The following is a 24449-nucleotide window of genomic DNA, read 5'->3' on the forward strand; positions in this document are numbered from 1 at the left end:
GCAGGGACACTGTCTTTCCCCCCTGGATTCTGGGGTCCTAAGCTGTAATCAGATGCATAATAGGCAGAAATACAATAGATTGAAAGACTGAAGGTTGGGAAAACCTTTCCCAGTCTTTAGAAGTGCCTTTAGCTGTTGATATGCTGCTGGTCAGACAGCAAAAGTGCTCTGTTTGAAGGTGACAACCCTATCCAAAGGATGAGAGCATCACACTGTATCATACATGCTACAGGAGCATGTCAGGTGCAGGCCATAGCCAGAAATAGGGACGCAGGTGGCGCTGTGGGTTAAAGCCTCAGCGCCTAGGACTTGCCGATCGAAAGGTCGGAGGTTCGAATCCCTGCGGCGGGGTGCGCTCCCGCTGCTCGGTCCCAGCGCCTGCCAACCTAGCAGTTCGAAAGCACCTCCGGGTGCAAGTAGATAAATAGGGACCGCTTACCAGCGGGAAGGTAAACGGCGTTTCCGTGTGCGGCTCTGGCTCGCCAGAGCAGCGATGTCACGCTGGCCACGTGACCCGGAAGTGTCTCCGGACAGCGCTGGCCCCTGGCCTCTTAAGTGAGATGGGCGCACAACCCCAGAGTCTGTCAAGACTGGCCCGTACGGGCAGGGGTACCTTTACCTTTTTTATAGCCAGAAATGTGCTGAAGACCAACAAGTGGTGCGGGGCAAATCAATGCAGAGCATCCAAAAGAACCCAAATACAAGTAGATCCATTTGTTCACATTTGATGTATTAACTATTAATAAAAATTAACTTTCATTTTGTACATTTTTAAAATATAAAAATAAGAGCCTAGTTCCTATCAGTTATCCTAGTGCTCTGCAAGATGTTGTCAGAACTCTGGAAGGCAGGAAGCAAGCAGACTAGGGAGCAAGCAATTGTGTCAAATATTATTCCAAGCATTTATCTATCTATCTATCTATCTATCTATCTATCTATCTATCTATCTAGATAATTTGCAGAAGCCACAGGACAGTTTCTAATAGGCACATTTTTTTTAAAAAAAAAACCCTCACAAAATAACCCAATCCTTAAAAACACATAAACAAATCACTGAACATAGTTATTAATGGCAGTGGTGGCAGCAATAAGGTCTCTTCTCCCCCTACACCTGCTGGAAAAGATTACCGTAATCTTGACCTGGGAGAAGAACTGGTGGAGGAGGACTGGAAGAAATTTAAGGACTATCTACAAAAATATTGTAAATTGTATGAATGTTAAGAAAGATGTAAGATTAGCAAAAACACGGCTCCAACAAACTAGTTATAAAGAATATAAATTTAAATTTAATTGGTAGATGAAAAGATAAATTTTGGATAAGTAATATTTTATGATTAAGCTTCAATAAGAGTATGTTCAATCCCAAAATTTGAGACATTAAATATTGGAAAATTATATTATATGAATTAAATTAAGTTAATAATTTGCTGGTAAAATCTATGTTTAGAAAGAAGGAACAAGAGATGTGAGGAAGTCCAAAGTTGAGAATGAAATGTGGATAATGGAAAATATTTTGTTATTATGTATGCTTTTTATTGGTTATACAAAAATTTAATAAATATTATTATTAAAAAAAAAAAAAAGATTACCGTAATCTTAATTAGCTGACTAAAGCTATAAAGAGACAGGGCCAAATGCATCATAATTCCACATATTCCATTTATATTATGTCCTTCTTTCAAGGAGCTCAGGGCAACACACATAGTTCTTCCTTTACCCCTCATTTTATCCTCTAACAGCTCTGGCTCAGCCCAGCCCAGTAAACTTGGTTGATGAATTAGATCAGGGGTCAGCAACCTTTTTCAGCTGTGGGCCGGTCCACCGTCCCTCAGACCATGTGGTGGGCCAGACTAAATTTTGAAAAAAAACAAACAAAAACAAATTCCTATGCCTCACAAATAACCCAGAGATGCATTTTAAATAAAAGGACACATTCTACTCATGTAAAAACATGCTGATTCCCGGGCTGTCCGCAGGCCAGATTGAGAAGGCGATTGGGCCGCATCCAGCCCCCGGGCCTTAGGTTGCCTACCCCTGAATTAAATTGAACCCAAGTCACACTTGGCCAGTGTTTTAACCCATGCATTATTGCCCTTCAGGTTTTATGGGAGTTCCATTAGCTCCAGCCAGCATGGCCAATGGTTAGGGATTGTAATCCAACAGCCAAGTCTAGAGGGATGCAAGTTGGCAGTTCCGTTCTAACCAATATACCATACTGGCTCTTTTAGCTTTCCCTTATATCTCTTTTACTTGTGGAGTTAGAAACTTACTTTTTATGTTTAATGGAAGATGGAACATTCAGGAATATTCCCTCCTCCTTCCCCGAGGCTACAGCCTTGTTCAAACGATCAGTTATAATTCATAGTAAAAACGCTTTCTCACTTGGAAGCTACTGCCAGATGACAAGGATGAGGATCATCTGAAACCCCTCCCAGTTGAAGTGTGTGTAAATATAATGCAGGATTTATGGGTCTACACTGGCACTTTCCCAACCCACGGCTTTGATCTAACTCTGCCTATAATTCATTCGCACCAGTTTCTACATTTATAAAAAAAAAAGTTCTTGGCAATAATATTTCATCTGTCGATTTCATAAAGGTACAGTAGTAGCCATAATTAAATGCAGTCCTGTAGCTGCTGTCTCATCACAGCCACACACAGCGGAACGTACTATTTCCGTGCTCTGCACTGTGATGTTGGTAGCCTAAAATCAAATTAAATTCTTTTCCTCCCCTGCTCACATTTCAAGGCAAACTCATGTCTAAGGTAGCCTTCACTATCATCCTTAGATCTTTACCAGCAGTACTGCATCTCCATGTTTATTATTAGCATTATCACAGATTGAAAATGTGGTTTTAGATTATTATTTTCATGTTATCCCCCCACTCCCCCTAACCAGAATCTAATTTCCCCCCATCTCTTCATATTCTCAGTCTCTTTGAAGTATATTAACATTTCACCCCTCTAGTATCAGTGATGCCTGGAATTTTTTCCCATTTGGTATTGTTTGTTTCATTAACAGTAATTATTTACTTCCTCCTTGGCTGAATAAACAGGAATAAGCAAGAAGGGAGGTCTGGGTCTCATGTGCAACACCCTGGGCAAAGAAAATGGGGCAGAGACATCTGCTGCCAGCTTAGAGATGATTTACACATTTTTGAAGAGGTTCCCCCTTTGAACAGGGAAACTGAACTGCATGGAATTTGTCTCTTTTCCAAAATTATGATTCTGTGATTCTCTCTTACAATCACTATAAAACAATTTATTGATATCATATATAGGCTGCATAGCCCACCCAAGAAGGTATATAATGTCTCTACACACACACACACACACACACACACACACACGGAAAAAAAATTGGCAGCAGCATTCATAATAATTTAATACAGAAGTCAGTTAAAACAATTATTTTTATTTTTAAAAAAGCAGACACGAATATAAATCACAGCACAGCTAACTTCCTAACAGAATAGCTCAGTTAGGGTGGCGGCGGGGGGCAGAACCTCACTTAGTTAAGTATTTTTATTGATTTACTTGATCTAGGAGGGGTGGGGCAACCATGGCCCATGGCCCAGGGCCCAGTTTAGGAGAAAATGAGTCTGAAAAAGGTGGGTTTTCAGGCCCATTAAAAAACCCTTTGGATGTTATGGACTACAATTTCCATCAACCCCGACCTGTTCAACTCTGTGGGCAGGAGCTATTGGTAGTTGTAGCCCAAAACATCTGAAGGGCACCTCTATGAGGAGTGAGTTCCACAATCTGGGATTTCCACATAAAAGGCCCTGTCTCCTGGGCTCACCAGCTATACAGTATTTACCTAATCACTGGGCATGCACGTGGGTTTTTGAGGCAGACCTTAATACCCAACTCAGGCTCCTATGCATGTAGGCAGTCCTTCAAACAGCACTTTAAATGCCCGTGCTCTCTTCAGATGGCTCACAGTGGCTGTGGAAATGAGAGGTACATATTGCGTCCCTTTCCAAACACTGCAGGACCCTTACTTGCTGTTGCTATACACCTCTGTGGCTGGAAGTCTTTCCCTCGTTCCCCTTGGCTCACACAGAAGAACCTTCTTCCAGAAGAGAGCCTTGCGGCTTTGTGTTTCCCCAGTCCATGAAAGTGATGAGCGATTTCACTCTACAACGACCAAGCTCTCTATTCCTTCTCTGTGTCTCCTGCCCACTTCTGCCTGGCTACTGTCCCTATCCAGAATACCTGGGTTGGCCACCTCCACCCTTCTCCTTGTGTCCTCGGGTCCTTTTAACAGTGCTGCACTCCTTCTTGTAAGTGGATAATGTACCCGTTCCCCAACTTCATCCTTACTGATATTAGGAGGATCTGACCCCTGTTCATCCATGGGATGCTATTTTCAGGCAGCAATGGCTAGAAAATGCCCCTCAGCTGCAAAAGTAGTTTTTCTGGAAGTAGGGGGTGTGGCGTTTGCCCGTTCGTTTGAAAATGTCTGTACAGGGGAGCGAGAAAGGGTTAAAATGTAGACCAATAGGAAAGCTGGAGGCGGAGCCTACCTGTTTATAAAAGGCCTTAGCCTGAGGTTTGGGTGTGGGTAGTTGGTTGGTTTTAGTGGGTTGGTTGGTTGGGAAAAGGGGACACAGGTGGCGCTGTGGGTTAAAGCCTCAGCGCCTAGGACTTGCCGATCGAAAGGTCGGCGGTTCGAATCCCTGCGGCGGGGTGCGCTCCCGCTGCTCGGTCCCAGCGCCTGCCAACCTAGCAGTTTGAAAGCACCTCCGGGTGCAAGTAGATAAATAGGGACCGCTTACCAGCGGGAAGGTAAACGGCGTTTCCGTGTGCGGCTCTGGCTCGCCAGAGCAGCGATGTCACGCTGGCCACGTGACCCGGAAGTGTCTCTGGACAGCGCTGGCCCCTGGCCTCTTGAGTGAGATGGGCGCACAACCCCAGAGTCTGTCAAGACTGGCCCGTACGGGCAGGGGTACCTTTACCTTTACCTTGGTTGGGAAAGGCAGTTGGAAAAGCAGTTGGCAGGCAGTTGGAAATAGAGAGACAGTTAGGGCAGTGGGTTCTTGTGTGAGGGGAGGTAGAAGAGTTAGAGACAGGATAAAAATAAGACCAAGAAGGTAAAGAGTAACAACCTTTTGAATGCAGTTGAAGTTTATTTGTGTCTGTAATAAACTACACTCTTCTTTGTTAACTTGAGAACCTGACTGAGACTAAGTGATTTACCGGGGAGGACCTGGTTGGTGGCAGTGGATTAGTGGTGGACGGGTCAATAGTCCGTGAGACGACTGGGGGCTGCGTATGAACGCCACAGGGAGAAATGGGTTCATCAAATCATTGAGTTGGAAGGGACCCCAAGAGTCATTTAGTTCAACTTCCTGCAATGCAGGAATCTCAGCCAAACCATACATGACAATGCCTTGCCTAATACAATAATCCACAGTCAGTTATATAGTGGCAAGAATATGAGCAACTGTAAAATAAGGAATTTTCTGTAGAAATCCATATATCTATATTTATCTATGCATCTGGATGTTGTTATCAATAGATATTACATACTGTAGTAATATTTTTCCGGGGTATTCATACATTTGACAGGAATATGGACTTTGCAAACATGGCCTGCTTCTATCCAGTCAGCAGCAACATCACTGGGGCTTGCACAGAAGCGGTGCTCACTGGACTGTCCTCACCCAAAGCAAGCTTTGCATTCAGTAAATTCAAAGCATTTTCCTTGGCGGCTGGTTTCTTACTCTTACATCCATCCAAGCAGGTGACAAAAAATCGGCAATTTGACCTAGCTGTTCAGTGACAACCATTGAGCACAGCCTGCTTTTTGAATAATAAACTCTGCTCAACAACAGATACATAGTTTAACTATTATTCACAGGAATTAACTGGAAAGTAATTTTGAATAATGAATATATGAGAGACAGTTTCCCTTGCAATTGCCACACATATGATCTGAAAATGTGAAATGGGCTGAATACACAAACTGAGTATTCCTTTTAAACCAAACACACAAATCATCATTATCATCAATTGTCTTGATTTCTTCCAGTTCCAACTGCAATACTTGATTTTTACAGCTAAAGCCCAAAGTTCCCTAGTTCGGCCTTTTCAGGATTAATTAAAGAAAATCAAAATTCTCAGATCTTTAAACAGTCCCTTATGAAATTGGGCTGGCCAGCTCCATTTTTAAAAAGAACTGCCGCTTAATTATATTTGTTTAAAAAATCCTTTCTGCCACTCACATATTAGACAGCAACCCTCATACTCAATCATTTAATTTCAGCAAGTACTCATACATACATGGTAAGGATGTATGTTTAGAACTACATCTTGTATTTTGGACAATACTTGTCAAAACTTGATTGTTTTATACCTAAACATTAAAGACAGCAATTCTCATATACAATAAGTTCATTTCATCTATCTATCTAGATATCTAGAAATACACATCCACAAAATATAAGAATCCATATTTAGAATTACGTCTTGTTCTTTGGACAATGTCTTTTGATAACTTACTTTTAATAAACTTGAACATTAAGGCAAGTAGTATTACTGTTGTCTACAGATTTCTCATTTGACTGAAATATGCTTCTTCTACCCTTTTTTTGTTGAACTACATCTGACTTTTCTCATCAGCATCCACCAAAGGGATTTTTTTTAAAAAAATGTTATTCTCAACTTTGATGGTTTAATCCCTTACTTTTAGAAATCACTGCGATTTAAAACATTATACTGTTTTTATAGACACTCTTTTTAAAAAATGTATTTTTATTAAAGATTTCCTTGATTTACAAAAGTATGTGCAATGTCTCTCTCTCGTATTTTTTCCATGTAACATTTTTACAAATCAGTTTCATTTGTTGAGACATTAGGAAGAAAAGGGGGAAAGGGGTGGAGGGGGGGAAGATGGGTGGGGGTGGGGTCGGGTGGCGATGTTTCTATTTTACTTAATATATGTAGGGTTTGGTGTCAGCATTGCTTGTGCAGCTTCTCTGCTGTTCACTTGTGTTCCTTTGGTGGTGAGAGAGGTTGGGGTTGGCCTAGGGTGTGGTTGTTCATTTGTGGTTGGCTGTGGTGGTTTTATAGACACTCTTATGGGTTGTTACAATTCCATGGATAATATGGAAAATGCTTCCACCATGAGCATGATCAACACCATTCTCTCACCCACAGAATCTCTATGCTGATTTTTATCAGTACAGAATTTGGCCAGGAGTTGCAAATCTCATTCCTATAGATTTTATATACTTCTGTCTTTGCTTGCCCCCCAACCCCACCATCAGCCTGGCACTGCAAAACACAATGAAATACGGTAGATTCCACTGATTTTAATAGAACTTGCCTCCATAGATGCGGGCTTAGGATCACAACCTTGCAACACAGTCAATGGGACTTACTTTAATTGTTTAGGACTGGAGTGCCCTCCTTGCAGATCCAGCAACAAGAGGAGATCCCCTAAAGTACAAAATAGCTAAAGCCTTTGATGCCCGTAGACAAGATTTATCCAGTTCATGTTTCCCAACATGTTTTGAACTCTGAGTTCATCAGAAGAAAAACTTATCATGAAAATAAACTGTATAATTGCTAGAAAGTTTAGCAACTTTGTGGTGCAGTTCTTCACTGAATAAGTCTTCTGTATATCCATATATGTCTTTTGCTCTTTTGGCCACTCTTATCCAGCCATAATTTCTTAATGCATTAAAAAAAAGGAAAAGGAAAAGGAAATGCCAGGTTGTTATGGAGCCAATTTAATATTTAGATTTCCATTTACAAACCACGACTGACGCATTTACTGATTTTGGAAATTGTGTTATTAGTCAATCAGGGAGCTGTGAATGGCACTCTCCAATGACTGCCATTCAAGTGCCAGTCTCAGCCTTTTGCTTCCTTATTGCGGTGACCGTCTGTTGCACCTTCCTTCCCGCTGCTCAGGCTCAAAAGTTAGATTGGACACAATGGTTTTCTAAAGGTAGCCATTGCACTGAACTAACTCTGGTCCTTCTCGAAAATTTGACTCTTTGTGGACTCCCTGCATATCTTGCTAATATTATTCATGCTCATTTTAGACCCATTTAGCCATGTCACAAGTTGTTTGATGTGCTTTGAAACTGATGGCCAAGAAGAGCTTCTGCTGGCAGAGATCGCTTGGGCTCCAACGACCTGAATGGAGTTCTGCTATTTTACACTAGAGCGGGTCAAGGAAGCCCAGTCGGGTCCTCCCTATAGTTCTGTTTTGTCATCTCACCAGCCTAGTGTTCCTGGAGCTTTTCATCTTAAAGCTTTGCCCTGCACTCCCCCCACCTCCCCGTCACTGGCCTGCTTTTATGCCACTACAGTTTGCCGGAACATTTGTTCATACTCAATAGCCAAACATTAGGAATGCTGAGATTCTTTCCTTCTTGTCAGGACAATTGTTTAGACTGTTTGCCACTTAACGCTCTGATGATCTCTCTCTCTCTCCCTCTCCTCTCTGTGCTGCCTATAATTCCTCCTTTCCCCTCTTAGCCCTTCAACTCTTCCTCATTGGCTGAGTCACCCACCAACTCCCTCTTTTGACTTACTCTTTGGTGAGGCTATCCTCTGCATTTCCCACAGTTTTCTTGCCATTTGGTGTGTGTGTGTGTTTCCCCCCTTGTCGTTTTTCTGCTTGGTGGTGTTTGGAGCATTGCCGTCGAGAGCTGGTGTCGTACTATGGGTTACCTCATTATTGACTTCCAGTCCTCCTGGACTTCTATTTTATTTCATCTCAGCATTGGCACCATATGGCAGCTATGGCAACTGAATATATCACTGTACTGTATTCACTTTCTGGTTCTGGTCTGAATTCCTGAAGGGCTCCACTCCCTGGCCTGGAAAAAAAATGTAGCTGTAGCTTATGTAAGAGGAGCCAAGCCAGAACTATGGAGAGACTAAATTCACACTTGCATTTTATTTCTCAGACACATAATATGGAAACCCAAGAAACAAATCTATTTCCCAAGAATTCTGAGAGCACATACAGTAGCAAGAAATGGAGGCCTGGTAATGAAATAAAAAATGAACCCCACTATGCCTGCATGCCTATCTGTTGATCTATCTATCATCTATCTATCTATCTATCTATCTATCTATCTATCTATCTATCATCTATCATAATCTATCATACTTTATTGACTTTGAACTCAACATTTGTTGTTGGAAAAGCTATGTTCTATAAATCTCATGGCCTACCTAAGTCAACTCACATTCTTATAATAAATAGAATCCCTTATTCTACATCTCTACTATCATAACAGATAAGGCATTTTGCTAACATAGGGGAGCTGTGAAGTGCCAATGTGGATGTGAGGTGGATTAATTTCAGAGTGTTTGTCCTTACTTATACAGAGACAGAGATGCCCAAGTTGTTTCTACCATATGAAAGATCACACACACCACCTCTTGTATTTGATCACAGGTCATAGTATCACACTTAACAGAAATTAAAATGTTGTACACACCAGATTCATGGTGATCAGGTTTTCGAACTGTTACAAGTTCTGATGGCCTGTGGAGTATGTGCCTTGTGGCAAAATGGTGCATTTGGAACCAGTTTTCTTTCAAGCCTTGCAGTCATGCAGAAAGATGTCATCAGCTATTTTCAAATAAATCTCTTAGGCTGCAGTCATATTGCAGACTTATTGAAGAGTAAGTCCCCACTGCTTATATGGGAATAGACATTGGTTTTTTACATGAGGGAATATGAAGCCTCATCACTCTCAGGGGTCATGCTATTCATCAGCTGGATGCCCTATCTTTTGAAATTTTAAAGATTTTTTTTAAAAGAAAAAAAGAGCATGAAACCCTTGGACTGCTTCATAAATACTTTTTATGATTTAAGAAATGTGTGCTTCTATGTTTTTAAATGATTTTCCATTAAAAAAATCTACCCAGAAATGGGAAAAGACATTTGTATTCCCATCTTCACATGGATCTGGAATGGACTGGACTTTGATGGGTCGATCCATACCTAATCTGGGTCCTAACCCTTTCCCCACCTCTACAATATCCTTTTTGACATATGGCACCCAGAACGGCCCACTATATTCCAAGTGCAGTTGCACCATATACAGTATTTGTGTCATGACATGATATTGGCAGTTTTATTTTCATTCCCCTTCCCAGTGATCCCCAACATGGGGTTCAGTATTCCTCCCCCCACAACTGCACTCCTGCCCCAGAGTCAACATTTTCACTGAGCTATATACTGTGACCCCAAGATCTATTTCCTGGTCAGTCCATGCGAAGCGAATAATTCTTATTTTTGCACCAATGCTTATGTTGACTTAAATTTGCAGTTTTAATGCCCCTTCACTTAATTTTGAGAGATACCTTTAGAATTCTTCAGCATTCCTTTTTGTTTTTAACCACCCTGAACAATTCGGTGTCATCAACCACCCTCAGCTCCCCAGAGGAAGGACAAAATGCAAATAATGTTCATTTCAACAAGTGCAGCCTGCCAAGACCTTACTATCTTCACAGCTCTAGACATTGCAGAAGCACTGCAGCTGAAAGATGTGCTCTCTAATTTCACTGTCTACAGAGCTACACTATCCATGGAACTCCACTGACTGTGGACTTCTTCGTCCTCAGTGAAGGGCTGGGCCAATGATCGTCTACAACAAAATTTGTCTAGAGATCCAGATAGCCTATATCTATGTAGCTCCATTTATTGCAAATAAATGGGGAAAGGGACATTGAAGTTGCATATTGCTCACTTCAAACTAATACCCTGTTTGTCATTATGGCAATAAAGTTTCATTTAGGACAAAAAGCAAATCGAAGCTTAGAAGCTGAGAAATGCACAAGGCCTGGGAAGCTGTTTATTTAATTTTCATCCAAGTGTTATAGCACCACCGGGCAATTCTGGCTGTAGCAAACTTTAGGTCCAATTTCCCCCAAGGCAGAACATATCAGTGAATACAGAGCTGAAGGCTGAAGTCAAACTGAATGCAGAGTTCTTGTGGCTTATTCTCCGTCTCAGAGTTCACTGGCAGATGTTGCAAGAAGTCTAAACAGCCTATTGCATTAACACTGCCCTCAAATGCTCTCTGTCCTGCAGGGACAGGTGTATATCTTGACATCCAATATGGGCCACTGCAACTTCAAGGCATTCCATGAAGGGCAAGCATGGATCTATAGAGTATTCAATTATAGGAAAAGACTTTCTCCAGGCTGCGAGCCCAAATGAATCTTGCGGTTTAGTTTGTATGAGGAGCTGCTAGGGGCAGAACTGGAAAACCGCACCTCTGTGGGTAGCTGCTCAGAGCTACTGTTTAGAGCAGAAGGCTCATCAATATGGTGTCCTCTGGATGTTGTTGGACTACAACTGTCACCAGTGGCCTCCAACCATGGCTAATGGTTAGGGATGTTAGAGTTTAGCAACATTTGAAGGGCTACAGACAGACGCGTACCTAGAGTCCCTTACACCCTTGGCAAGAAGCTGTATTGGTGCCGTCCCGAAAAACATCACTTTACCAAAGTGAGAGAAGGACAGCAAGCTTCTCCCACATTTGATCTTGCCACAACATCAACAGCACATCACCACGCACATATACATTCAATAGTCTGAAAAGTGATTTTTTTTGGGGGGGGGGGAGCCTACTCCCCCAGTGGAGGTCGATTTTGCCAACCCCTAGCTACACCTCTGGCGACAGGTTTCCCCTTCCTAGATTATATATTCATGTTCGAGTTGATGTGGCCACCTATTGGCAGCCATGTGAACTGCAACATGATAACATACAATGTTAATGTATATAGATCTATAATGTATATAGATGTATGAAGATAGATGTTTCACCTACCTTTCTGGTTATATCACAATTTATAATATCTGGTGAAGCTGTTGCTTAGCCATTTCATTTCAGAGCCATGCAATTTAAAGTTTTCTACAACTCCTTAGTCGTTACATGGTGATATAACAGGTCATCTCATTTCAAGATGGGCGTCAAAGATTTTTGTTTTGTTTTGATGCTTTTTTATTGTTACAGTGAGGGGTTTGTTTGTTTGTTTGTTTGTTTGTTTGTTTGTTTGTTTGTTTTGATCCAGCTTTAGTTTTTCGCTCTTCTTCGACAGCCAAGCCAAGATACTTAAAAACATATTGTTAGTTCTATTCATAGCCATCCTGCTACCAGAGACTGGGCTCTGTCGAGATCCTAGCCATGCTCAGTGCTAAGGTTTATTTGCATTTGTGCTTTTTTCAGTCAAAAGGACATGGGAAGAAAGACAAGTCTGACCTGTAGCAGATATGTACCTCTTCTGGCACAGTTCTCTGCAAAAACTCAGAATTTTCCTGCCCCCATACACACATACACCTACATTTACACCTTATAAACACTCCAGGGAAGCAGGAGAAAGGTAAAAAAAATGAACAAACCTCATTGTGTTTGGCAGGATGTTATAGACATTCAGATTGCCAGATTACAACCATTTCACAATAGCTATAAAAGATCACTGTTAGAATGATTCCAAAATCCATACTATCGCATTATCTTTATTAGACCAATCAAGATATCACAAAATAATGAGCAAGCTTTCCACAATCTTCAGAACCCTCCAGCAGACTGGGTGTCAAACAAAACAGAGAGTTAGAAGAGAGAGGCAAAACATAAAGTCTGCCACGAGGTCTGCATTCCTATCAGTTGTAAAATGGAGTGTGTAAAAAGGCAGCAGACACAGTGGCGTAGCGTGGGGGGTGCAGGGGGGGCCAGCCGCACCGGGCGCAACATCTGGGGGTTAGGGTTAGGGTGCGCAAATCCATGGGATAGGGGGCGCAAATCCATGGGTTAGGGGGTGCAAATTACTTGCCTTGCCCCGGGTGCTGACAACCCACGCTACGCCACTGAGCAGACGTAATCGATGATGCCAGCGGTAGTCAAGGTGGTGCCTTCCAGATGTTGATGGACTATAAATCCCATCATCCCTGACCATTGGCCATGCTGGCTATGGCTGATGGGAGTTGCAGTAGAACCACATCCAAGCTGTAGTAGGACCACCTCCAGAGGTTACACCATTGACCAGCTCTAGATTAGGTTATACCTTGAGATACTGGGATAAAGAAACACACAGTGGCTGATTCTCCAGGTCTCTAGATCTTTCTCCAGCCTTAACTGAAACAGGTTCCTTGCAGTAAAGGTGCTTTGTATAGCTTGCTTTCTTTGAATTATTACATTACAAGCGGGACCTTACTCTGCATCTAGAACATATTCAAAACATTAGCCACAAGCTACATCTATCTACATCTGTCCTGTAGTTATTTGAGACATGCTACATGTTGGTGCATAACCCCGCCAACCAGTGTGGTGTAGTGGTTAAGAGCGGTAGTCTCGTAATCTGGAGAACCGGGTTCGAGTCTCCGCTCCTCCACATGCAGCTGCTGGGTGACCTTGGGCCAGTCACACTTCTTTGAAGTCTCTCAGCCCCACTCACCTCACAGAGTGTTTGTTGTGGGGAAGGAAGGGAAAAGGAGATTGTTAGCCGCTTTGAGACTCCTGAAGGGGAGTGAAAGGCGGGATATCAAATCCAAACTCTTCTTCTTCTTCTTCTTCTTCAAGGTGATTTGAAAACGAAGGCATATTAAGACATCCATGCTCACTCTTTGCATGCTAAATTGTACCACAGGAATGGCTGGAATTCCTCTTTGTAGTTGTGCACAGCTTTACTTGGGAGTAAACTCAACTGAACACAGTGAGATGTATTTACAAGGGTTCATGTTGCAGGATCAGTTGCAGGACCAAAATACCAATGATATCGTATGTATACAATAGGGGCTTCTCTGTTCATTCATTTATTTCCATGAATGGCACAAGAGCGACAGGCTGCTCGGTAGCCATGATCTGGCTTCTCTATTCGGAAACGTGCTAGCAAAAGAGCTCCCATTTAAATCATGTTGGTAGAAAAGCATCCGAATGAGGTTTGCTCTGCATCGCACCTCTCAGCCCCTGAACTCTAAAAATGAAGGGCAAATCTTCTGAATGACAGACAATCACAGACAAAACACCATGAAATGAGGGACACAATGAGAGACATCAAAGTTTCTCCAAGCAATGAAAGAAAGCAAAACTTTGTGATGAGCTAGAAGGCGATCCTTAGAGTAGGAGAGAGCTCCACTGATGGTTTATGGAGCAAGGAATGTCTGCTTTATGGGAGAACACAGATATGAGGGCTGAAGCCTTTCATAGATTTGTTAGATTAATTGGCTACAATTTTAACTGGTAAATTGCTGAGGCTGAAGGGCATACAGTGGTACCTCGAGTTACATATGCTTCAGGTTACAGACTCCGCTAACCCAGAAATATTGCTTCAGGTTAAGAACTTTGCTTCAGGATGAGAACAGAAATTGTGCTCCGGCAGCGTGGCAGCAGCAGGAGGCCCCACTAGCTAAAGTGGTGCTTCAGGTTAAGAACAGTTTCAGGTTAAGTACGGACCCCCAGAACGAATTAAATACTTAACCCGAGTACTTGTATTTGTTTTTGAAGTTTTTTGAGCCTGGGTATTACTATCATGAAGCATTAGAAGTGAATCTGGCTTTGGCTGGGGAGGGCGGGATATAAATAAAATTTATTATTATTATTATTATTATTATTATTATTATTATTATTATTCCTAAGCTCACTATGCCCCATTGAATTCTGTGGGGCCTACTTCTGAGTACTTAAGAGTGTGCATGCCATGCACAGGAGCTATCTCATACGTTCACACCACTCTAAAGTACCAAGTGAATTTGCCTTATGTTTTCTAGTCAGGCTGAAGCTGGTTTGAGAAAAAACTGCATCAAACGTCAGAAGTTGTAAAGGAACTACAGGATTGTTATGGTTTGCATCAGACGTCGTGTGAATGGGGCTGCGAAAACTACCAGTGGGAATGCACTAGATGTGGAGCAATGTGAACATACTCTAGGTCAGTGTTTCCCAACCTTTGGTCTCCAGCTGTTTTTGGACTACAATTCCCATAATCCCTGACCACTGGTCTTGCTAGCTAGGGATGATGGGAGTTGTAGTCCAAAAACAGCTGGAGACCAAAGGTTGGGAAACACTGCTCTAGGTCATCTACTGACCAGACAAAAGGCCTGCCAGAATGTATTTTTTTTAAAAAAAATCAGCAAGCAGTGAAATGCCATTAGGAAGGAGGGGGTCTGATGGATCTCTTTGTTCAATCAATCAATGAACTGATTCACGAGTTGATAACTGGACAGTAAACAAACTGAATTAATTAACCAGTTAATCAGTTAAAAAAACGAGACAGTTAATCAACGGGGGTGGGGAGCTTAAATCTGTTGGCATTGCAAACAGCAACCCACCTATAGGACAGGAAGGAAATATTAAATGAAAACACCCACACACCAGAGTATTTGCATATTTCTCTCCAGGGAAGTCACTATTTGTACCACTGTGGAGAGACAGAGGGATTGGTGGAGGCAGGTTAAATCCAGGAGCATAAGAGAAGGCAGATTTTTGCCCATGCAAGGCTCCAAGGCCTTTTCTTCTGGCGCATTTATAACCTATGAATTTGACAGTAAGGTAGTGAAATGTGTAGCTTACCGTATTTAAGCTTTAATATTAAACACAGCTAGCTTCAGGCACATAGGACTTGGGGGCTAACACAGGGCTTCCTGCTGGTCCCCTTCCATGCATCAATTTAAACGTAAAAAGAAAAAAAAATCTCTCAAGCTCAGTTCCTTTTGTTACGCGATGCTTTGTCTGAGGCTAACAGGATAACTGTGATGTTGTTCCTCAGGGATCCTTATTGACTGAGCCAAACGCAGGGCAGCACTGCTCAAGGGCATTGCAACATTCAGGTTGGAAACCACATCCCACATACCAAGGACAAATCTACACACACACACACACACACACACACCAGGCCCTCCCCCAAATGTCAACCAAGCCTTGTCTTGCCATTGTCTGTGTTTTTCGTCTTTCTAGGTCGCAGTCCCGTGCACAGTTTGGCGGCTTGAATCCCACAGAAGTAAAATGGGATCTAAGAAGCCTTAGAGGAAGCAGGATCACAACTGCAGTCTTCTAAGAAAATGGTAACAGCAACCACGTGTCACAATGCCAGCTTGTCAAACATCCTGGACAGTGCAAAAATAGTGGCTCATCTAGCAAAGGGTTGGAGCAGCTTCTTTTAGGTTAAGCTCCCCTTGGACATACCCTTAGTATGACTGCCTTATTCTCTTATGCTCTGGAGCAGTGTTTCCCAATTAGCTAAGTACTGTGGACCCCCTATATTTCAAAAGCCAAGCCATGGACCCCCTGCTTTTGAAATTTTTGATAGCTCTATGGTAGTTTTTGTTATGTGAATGGTGCCATGGACCCCCTGGGTGGGTTACACAGACTCCCCGGGGTCTGTAGACCACCAATTGGGAACCACTGCTCCAGAGTCTAAGTGGTGAGATGATGTGCAAGACTGAGATCTATGTTCTTTCTTTCTTTCTTTCTTTCTTTCTTTCTTTCTTTCTTTCTTTCTTTCTTTTCTTGAATTTATATCCTACCTTTCACTATGAACAGCCTCAGCAACAGCTTTCAGCAACAAAACTAATGAGAGAGAATTTTACACAGCCACAAAGACAACAGAAGTAGCAGATAAAAGTTAAAAAACAACCATCCAAAGTATCTCAGGCACCTGTGAAAACCTGGGAAGGGAGGAAAGACCTTGCCTGGTGCCTGGAAGAGATGCTTCCAGGTAGACATATCTGGGATGTTTCCTCATTTGGGGGCCAGCACAGAAAACACTCGGTTCCCAGTAGCCGCCTATTGGACTTCAGAAGAGAGGGGCAGCTTGGAAGGGCTTCTGCAGAAGATCTTCATTGACTGGTAGATTTAGTGGATATTGGTATTGGATGTAACACCCGTAAAGCTCAATATCCATTTTGATGGGAGCTGTAGTCCAACAATATATGGAAAGCCACAAGTTCCCCATCACTGCCCTAAAGACTGCGAAGATAGGCTTGGAACCAGGTGGGAAATACCTGGTAAAACCTTGGGAGCCAGACACCAGGTTGATCAGTTTTCCCCCTATGAAAGTAAGAAGTGGCTGTATCCCGAGTTATGCCACTGGTTCATCTATGTCCTGCTGTCTGAACTGACTGGGATAAACTCCTCAAGGCCTCAGGTGGAGTTATTATATTAACAACAACAACAACAAGTTGTAGTAACAGTAATAGTAGTAATATTGGGGTGGGATGGGGAATGTCAACAGGCCGCCATATGAGGCCAAGGTCAGAGTAAACACAATGAGGAATCCTGTAAGTTTTGTGGTCCAGCCGTTCATAGGATTGAGCTCACTTTATCAGATGTATGAAGATTTTGGACATATGCAAGGATTCATAGAGAAGGTAACTCAAGTCCCTCTTTGCTCCCAGTACCAATAAATGTCACAACCATGATAATCTGAGCAGAAGCCAGGAATTACGTACCTCTGGTTATGTACTTAATTCGTTCCGGAGGTCCGTTCTTAACCTGAAACTGTTCTAAACCTGAAGCACCACTTTAGCTAATGGGGCCTCCTGCTGCTGCTCCGCCGCCGCCACACGATTTCTGTTCTCATCCTGAAGCAAAGTTCTTAACCCGAGGTAATATTTCTGGGTTAGCGGAGTCTGTAACCTGAAGCGTATGTAACCTGAAGCGTATGTAACTCGAGGTACCACTGTACTGTTATGCTGAAGGCACAGAGGAGAAATTGTGTACGATCACCCTTGGTTATTTTGCCTGGCTCCACTTCTCTTTCTCAGCTAGGCCCAAAAAGTATCCTGAGAACAAAGTGCCTATTATTACCTGTCTAAATACAGCACATGAGTTCTCAGTATTGTGGTTCACCTGATTTATTTGGCCTTTGCTGCAGACCTGAGCTGCGGCCCCTCATAGTGGCTTTATAGCTTGTGCGATGGGCACACTGGTGCGAGCTCACTGCTGGTCAATGGGTAAGAGAAGGCAGCCAGCCCAAGACTACTTGGGACCTGAGGCAAAAGACCATGTATTTCTTGCTCCTCTTCCCTCTACACTGACAACAACACATGCACATTGTCTGCTGGAGAGCATGCCTTGGTATGGTGGCTTCTCTGTCTGCTCACACTCAGTCAGGGACTTTTCCCATTGGCACTTCCTGTGTTGGAAGAAGGCAATTAGTTGAGACAGCTTGGCCTTTTGCCATTGGGGCATCAGATCAGCAAGTGTGGGCGCTCAGGGGGAATGGGCAGCAATTGTGTGTGTGAGAGAGAATAATCAGAAATATATACCAATATTTCTCCGATGAAAATAGGGATGTCCCATGCCATAATGATAATTTTATTATTTATACCTCACCCAACTTACTGGGTTGCCCCAGCCACTCTGGGCAGCTTCCAACACATATAAAAACATAATAAAATATTATTAAACAGTAAAAAAGATTCCCTATACAGGATTGCCTTCAGATGGCTCAGGGGTCGGATAACTCCATACCGTCCAACATTTCTCTGATGAAAACAGGGACACCCTAAGGAAAAGTGGGGCATTCTGGGATCAAATCAGAAACCGGGACAGCTTCTCTAAGTCAGGGATACCCCTGGAAAATAGGGACACTTGGAGGGTCTAGAAATAGCTCTGGCAGGACAGTCATCTCTACCCAGAATCTTCAGCCTGAAGTAGCTGCCTCATTCTACCTAATGGTAGGGTTCGGCCTCAATGGAACAAGCCAGAAGAGCTAGTTGTGTGCTTACTTTCGAAGATGAAGAAGCTGCAATGCTGAACTGAATAGTAAGTTTTACTTTTGGTCTCGAAACTCGTGAGTTTCAGAAAATCCACCTGAAAATGTATTATATGGAAATATTCATTTTTTTAAAAAACAAAAACCTGCTCAGGAACACCATTGTTTCCCTCAGCTGTTGCTTCTTTGGCAACATTTTCTTACATGGGTATAATAGTCAGGAATCTGACTAAGAAATGACAACACTATGTATAAGATGGCATCAACAGTAGTCTCTCAGACCCTTCAAGTGTCCCTATTTTCCAGTGACAGTCCCAGAAGCCGTCCCAGTTTCTGATTTCTGATCCCAGAATGTCCCTCTTTTTCTTATGACGTCTGTAATTTCATCAGAGAAATGTTGCAGGGTATGGTGTTATGCAACCCCCAAGCCAAGGAGATAAGTAACTATACAACCTTTAGAAGACATCTGAAGGCAGCCCTGTTGGAGGGTATGGAGTTATCCGACCCCTGAGCTGTCTGAAGGCAATCCTGTACAGGGCAATTTTAAAAATATATATTGTTTTATTATGTTTTTATATATGCTGGAAGGCACCCAGTCAGATGGGCTGGATATAAATAAAATTAATAATAATAATAATAATATAGGACATACTTATTTTCATCTGAGAAATGTTGGAGGGAATAATCTCTCTCTCTTTTTCTACACACACCCACACCCACCCGGCTATATAGTGGCGCCCGCCCTGTGGAACGCCCTCCCATCAGATGTCAAAGAGATAAACAACTACCTGACATTTAGAAGACATCTGAAGGCAGCCCTGTTTAGGGAAGTTTTTAATGTGTGACATTTTAATGTATTTTTAATCTTTGTTGGAAGCCACCCAGAGTGGCTGGGGAAACCCAGCCAGATGGGCAGGGTACAAATAAATAATAATAATAATAATAATAATAATAATAATAATAATAATGGAGTTCCTGAGGGCAGAAAAGAGCAACTGAGAATGAGGATAAAGTGATTTCAATTTAAACCCAGGAGTCAACCTTTGTAAGGGGTGTCAAATGTTGCCAACCATGGAAGACGTTTTACAACACTGTTCACCATTAACCCCCCAAAATAACAACTGCCCCTTAGAGTAGCTATGTGTCAGTCTGATACAAAGTCCAAATTATGGGCAACTGATCCTTTATTGTGTCCCAAAGTTCTTAATATCCTCACTTATCTTCTTGATAAAATTAGGAAGCTGTAAAAAATAGTAATAAATCTAAGAAATATTGCCTTCCTGGAATTTTTTCTCCCTTTCCTTCCTTCACTAATTTGTGTGTCACCTCCAGGTTTGCTATAATTCTTTATTGGATGTTCTTCCAGTATGTACTTAAAATAAATAAATCTCCGGCAGGTTCAGAATACTGGCAACGTGGTTGGCTAGCAATATCAAATGTCACCCGACTATGGGATGTATTCTCGTTCTTGCTCCTCTCCCACTAAGCTGGCTCCTCGTAAAGTTTGAAACCAATATTAATATTTAACTTTTAACGCACACTATCTTTCAGGGTCTCAGCCTGACTTAATTAGCTGACATTTAGTTCCCAATATTTCACTGCACGCTCTTTAGAGTCCTTGGGTACTAGTTTATTAACATTCCCTACAGTAGAGTGGAGAAGGCGGTTTCTAGCTTCTTTATCAATTGTTCCTAAAGGCAAAAGAATTCATTGTTGAATGCCATTAGATGGGCCTATCCTCCAAATATGTTTGCAGGCACAGGGAAGAAGACCCCTGCTTTTCCATTTCATTTAAATGAGCTTTGTGAATTGCTCTCTCTCACTCTCCTTTTGCTGCATTTTCCTTGGTGCAAAGCCTCGGTAAAATATGCCTCCAAAAAGTGCCACCCTTACCTTTATTGTAAAAATACATAAAAGGTGGTTCTGCCATTAATCAGGAACCTTGCAGCAATGTGTGGGGTGAATCCCTCTTAAGCAGGGTAGCTCAATACTTAGGTCTGTGCTTCCTTGCCTTAGGTAATTTGACCTTGCTCTTTAAAACAAAAGAAAAACAAAACTGAACCTCTGGAAAGGGCAGCTGAAGATATATCTGGGTTTGGTTTTGAATGTATATTTGGGCAATGCAGATGAGTAGCTGGGCTTGGGGCCCCTTTCTGTTCCCCTCCTAAGTGATTAGGCCGGATTTGTAAGCTATACTTTATTTCCTAGCAGAATAATGCAATCTTAAACCATGCTTAGCATTCCTACTCCAGTGTGATAAATCAAAGGTACCGTATTTTTCGCTCTATAAGACGCACCAGACCACAAGACGCACCTAGTTTTTGGAGGAGGAAAACAAGAAAAAAAATATTCTGAATCTCAGAAGCCAGAACAGCAAGAGGGATCACTGCGCAGTGAAAGCAGCAATCCCTCTTGCTGTTCTGGCTTCTGGGATAGCTGCGCAGCCTGCATTTGCTCCATAAGACGCACACACATTTCCCCTTACTTTTTAGGAGGGAAAAAGTGAGTCCTATAGAGCAAAAAATACGGTAAATCAAATGACCTTCTCTCCAGCCCAGCTCCGGGCCCCAATGATTGACTTTCCTTGTCTTGCAGGACAGTCTTGGGCACTCAAGAGCCAGGAGCTGAAGAAATGTACTTTGTGCACCAGGCTTGTGATCTGTGATGTCGAATGTCCATCCACTGGGCATCTCACCCTGGTACTTCCCAAATTAGCTGCTGCTCAGTTTGTGGAGCCTGCTACAAGGAGTTGAGTGCATAATGGGTGACTTTCTGTGCAGCACCACAGAAAACACTGCTGTGGGCACTGATCTCTCTCTCTCTCTCTCTCTCTCTCTCTCTCTCTCACACACACACACACACACACATTGTATGCACCTGAATAGATATATAGATACCATTGTGCTAACACAGAAACCCTGCAACATTCTGCAACATGAGACTCTCAGCTGTGGTATTTCCAAGGTCAGGACTGGAGTTTCTCAGCGCAATCCTATGCCTGTTTACTTGGAAGCAAATCCCCCTGACTGAAATGGGGTTTAGGGCTACCGCTTCAGTGTGCCACACACAGCTCCCTTCTCCTATCTAAAATCACCAGAAGCAGAATGATTTTTGCAACCCTGGAGACCTGTTTACTCAGAAGTAAGGCCCACGGGGCTTCCTCCCGGGTAGCTGTGCATGTTGAATCCTGTTTTTCTTTGCACAGGATACGGTCTTCCTTGTCACATAGGTTTATTTTCTTTTTCAACACCTAAGCGCACGCAGGCCTGGGTTTACCCTTCAGCAGTAGCATATCAGCCCCGACAGAGTTGTGTTAGAGATCTACATTTGATATCCAGCAACTGAATAACTTTAGCTCTAATTATCTAATTAAGCTACCATAACAAAACATGCTGTATATGGTTGTGTTCAGTATAATTACAGAGTATTTCACAAGAAGTGCGATTAATAGTATTTCATTACATTTCGATGCGGCTTCCCTAATTTGCAATGAACTTAATGCGTGCAGGATGTCTCCTGTATGAGTTAATATTCTACCTATCGTATGTTGGTGCACTGAATGTGTGTGTGTGTGTGTGTGTGCGCGTGTGTGTGTGCATGAGAGAGAGAGAGAGAGAGAGAGAGAGAGAGAGAGAGAGAGCGCTCACCAGGAGACAAATATGAGTAGAAAAAAAAGACTTGTTATTGAACAATCTTGTTTTTAGGGCTTATCTTAGTAAATAAAGTATTGATCTTTTCCATTGGGGACTCTTGGTTCAATTCCACTATCCGTCCCTCAGTGATATGTAGTGGTGGCAACTCATTCCTAGCAAACAGTATCAATCCACATTAAATATAATATCAGTCACAGCAACCTGAGCTCTATGCCTGATAGACCTGATGCAGAAAATGAAATCAACCATTAAAAAATAAGTGTATAATTCTAACGCTGGTGCCATCTTTGTTTTGAAGGAAAACGGAGACTGGGAATGCGGCCGCTGCAAATGCATGCTGCTCCTTTGAGTTTAGCACAATGATGGCCCTTGTTACATCATCCTCTCTTGCCTTGAACAGTTCTGTTAAAACAGCAACATAACAAAGCCCTGGTGGATCAGGCCAAAGACCAATCTAGACCAGCAATCTGTTCTTATAGTGGCAAACCAGACGCCTATGGGAAGTCTACATGCAAGCCCTATGCACAAGAGTACGCTAACCACTTGTGATTTCCAGTAACTGTCTTCAGAGGCAAATGGCCTCCAACAGTGGAGCTAATAACAGTTGATAGCCTTATCATCCATTAATTTATTTAATTCTCTTTTAAAGCCAAATGTGGTAGCCACCACTGCTTCTAATTTATAAATATGTGCATCACATATTTTGTATATTTTGTACAACTAGCTGATTTTTTTCAGATCATCTTTCTAACATATATATTAAATTCTCGTGAATTAAATGGACACACATATGTATGCCTTAGTAAAATAAATACTGTCAGAGTTCAAAACCACCTTCCCATCTGCAACAATTATAGCGGATTGCCCTTAAGTACTAATTAAGCAGAAATCTTTCGCAAAGCAGTGGCATATTATGGAACTGAACGCTACACAAGCCAATCCTGAAAATATTCACTTGCAAGTGAGTAACTGCAACTGTCACAAAGGGAACTTACTTTCAAATAAGTGTACTTATAACCCTGATCCTAAATATATGGACATGAAAGCAAGTCTGCTTCCAAGGAAGTGTGTAAAGGGCTGCAATATTCAATGATGACTGAGATTCACTAAGTAATGTTGATACGTCTTTAGCAAGCATTTTATGTTGGTGAAGTGTAACTCCCCCCCCCCCCCCCCGATTAATGCAGCTTTAAAACAAATGGCTCCAAGATTTTAATTTACTTCTCTATAATGCTATCTGAACAAACATTCATATTTATTTATTTTTTAAAAAATCTTCTCTTGAGATACTCCTAGTAATAATGCTGTCTGATGTACTTCTGCCATGGAGTTATATATATTATTTTTAGAAGCTCTAGGCACGTCCAATCAAAGTTTGAAGATGCATGGAAACAGAAGCTCAGTGCTTTTATTTGTAAAAAGTGCGTTATCGAGGTACTAATATCTTGATAACAGTGCCCTGTGTGCCAGCACACAAGTACCATCACACACACAAAAAGCACTGGTTACACTATTTATTTTTGACCTTTTATTTTTGTCCTTCCCTAGTCAGAAAGAAACCTGGTAACTCTTCTATGCAGAAGCCTTATTAGGGACACAGTTTGTCCAGATTCTTCATGAAGGCAAAATGATGCGAACAAAACAAGCTTCAGTCAACCCTGCCATCAGTTTTGAAAACATGTTTGACAACAAGAGGAGAAGCAAAGAGCACAAGCGTTTCAATCACTCCTCCTCCAAGCTCTCTCTCTCCCCCCCCCCCATTAATGGTATGTTGTTTGGTAGAAATATAATGTGCTGTATAGTGTAATAAAAGGCACTGATTATCGTTAAGCACCGAGCCATTTTCTAACTCTATATTTATCTAACAGTATTTTTAAGTGTCATATTCACGCTGTTGCAATGGAAGCTTTTGGGTGCTCTTTTGTCCCTCCATCATTTACCTGGTTTAAAAGTCCCAACCTTATTTAAGGCACATGTGGGCCCATACTCATGCCAAGGCTCCCATCACATACCCACTTACCTCGGAGTAAGTCCCATTGAAAGGGTCTTGGTGGACTTGTATAGAATCGCTCTGCAAATTATGCAAACCAATTTGGCTCAGAT

At 42.2% G+C, this 24449-nt stretch overlaps 2 long non-coding RNA genes across 7 annotated transcripts in view; one reads left to right on the top strand and one right to left on the bottom strand.

The window, feature by feature from the left end:
* The window catches only part of LOC307199337, a 97016-nt gene extending 92419 nt beyond the window's left edge, over positions 1-4597 (bottom strand). For 2 of the 3 annotated variants that reach the window (XR_013831895.1, XR_013831896.1), the window contains exon 1: positions 4005-4341. This is a non-coding gene — a long non-coding RNA (uncharacterized lncRNA). Of the gene's footprint in view, positions 1-4004; positions 4342-4529 lie in introns of those variants that run through there. The other variant, XR_013831894.1, reaches the window with a different exon arrangement.
* LOC307199343 overlaps positions 1-24171 on the top strand; it is a 28411-nt gene extending 4240 nt beyond the window's left edge. The window contains exons 3-5 of one of the 4 annotated variants that reach the window (XR_013831903.1): positions 15933-16118; positions 21289-21392; positions 23895-24171. This is a non-coding gene — a long non-coding RNA (uncharacterized lncRNA). Of the gene's footprint in view, positions 1-15932; positions 16119-21288; positions 21428-22644; positions 22971-23894 lie in introns of those variants that run through there. The other 3 variants (XR_013831904.1, XR_013831905.1, XR_013831906.1) reach the window with 3 other exon arrangements.
* Positions 24172-24449: the final 278 nt, after the last annotated feature.

This window comes from Podarcis cretensis, assembly GCF_951804945.1.
Source record: "Podarcis cretensis genome assembly, chromosome: 12".
NCBI classification, from domain to species: Eukaryota; Metazoa; Chordata; class Lepidosauria; order Squamata; family Lacertidae; genus Podarcis; species Podarcis cretensis.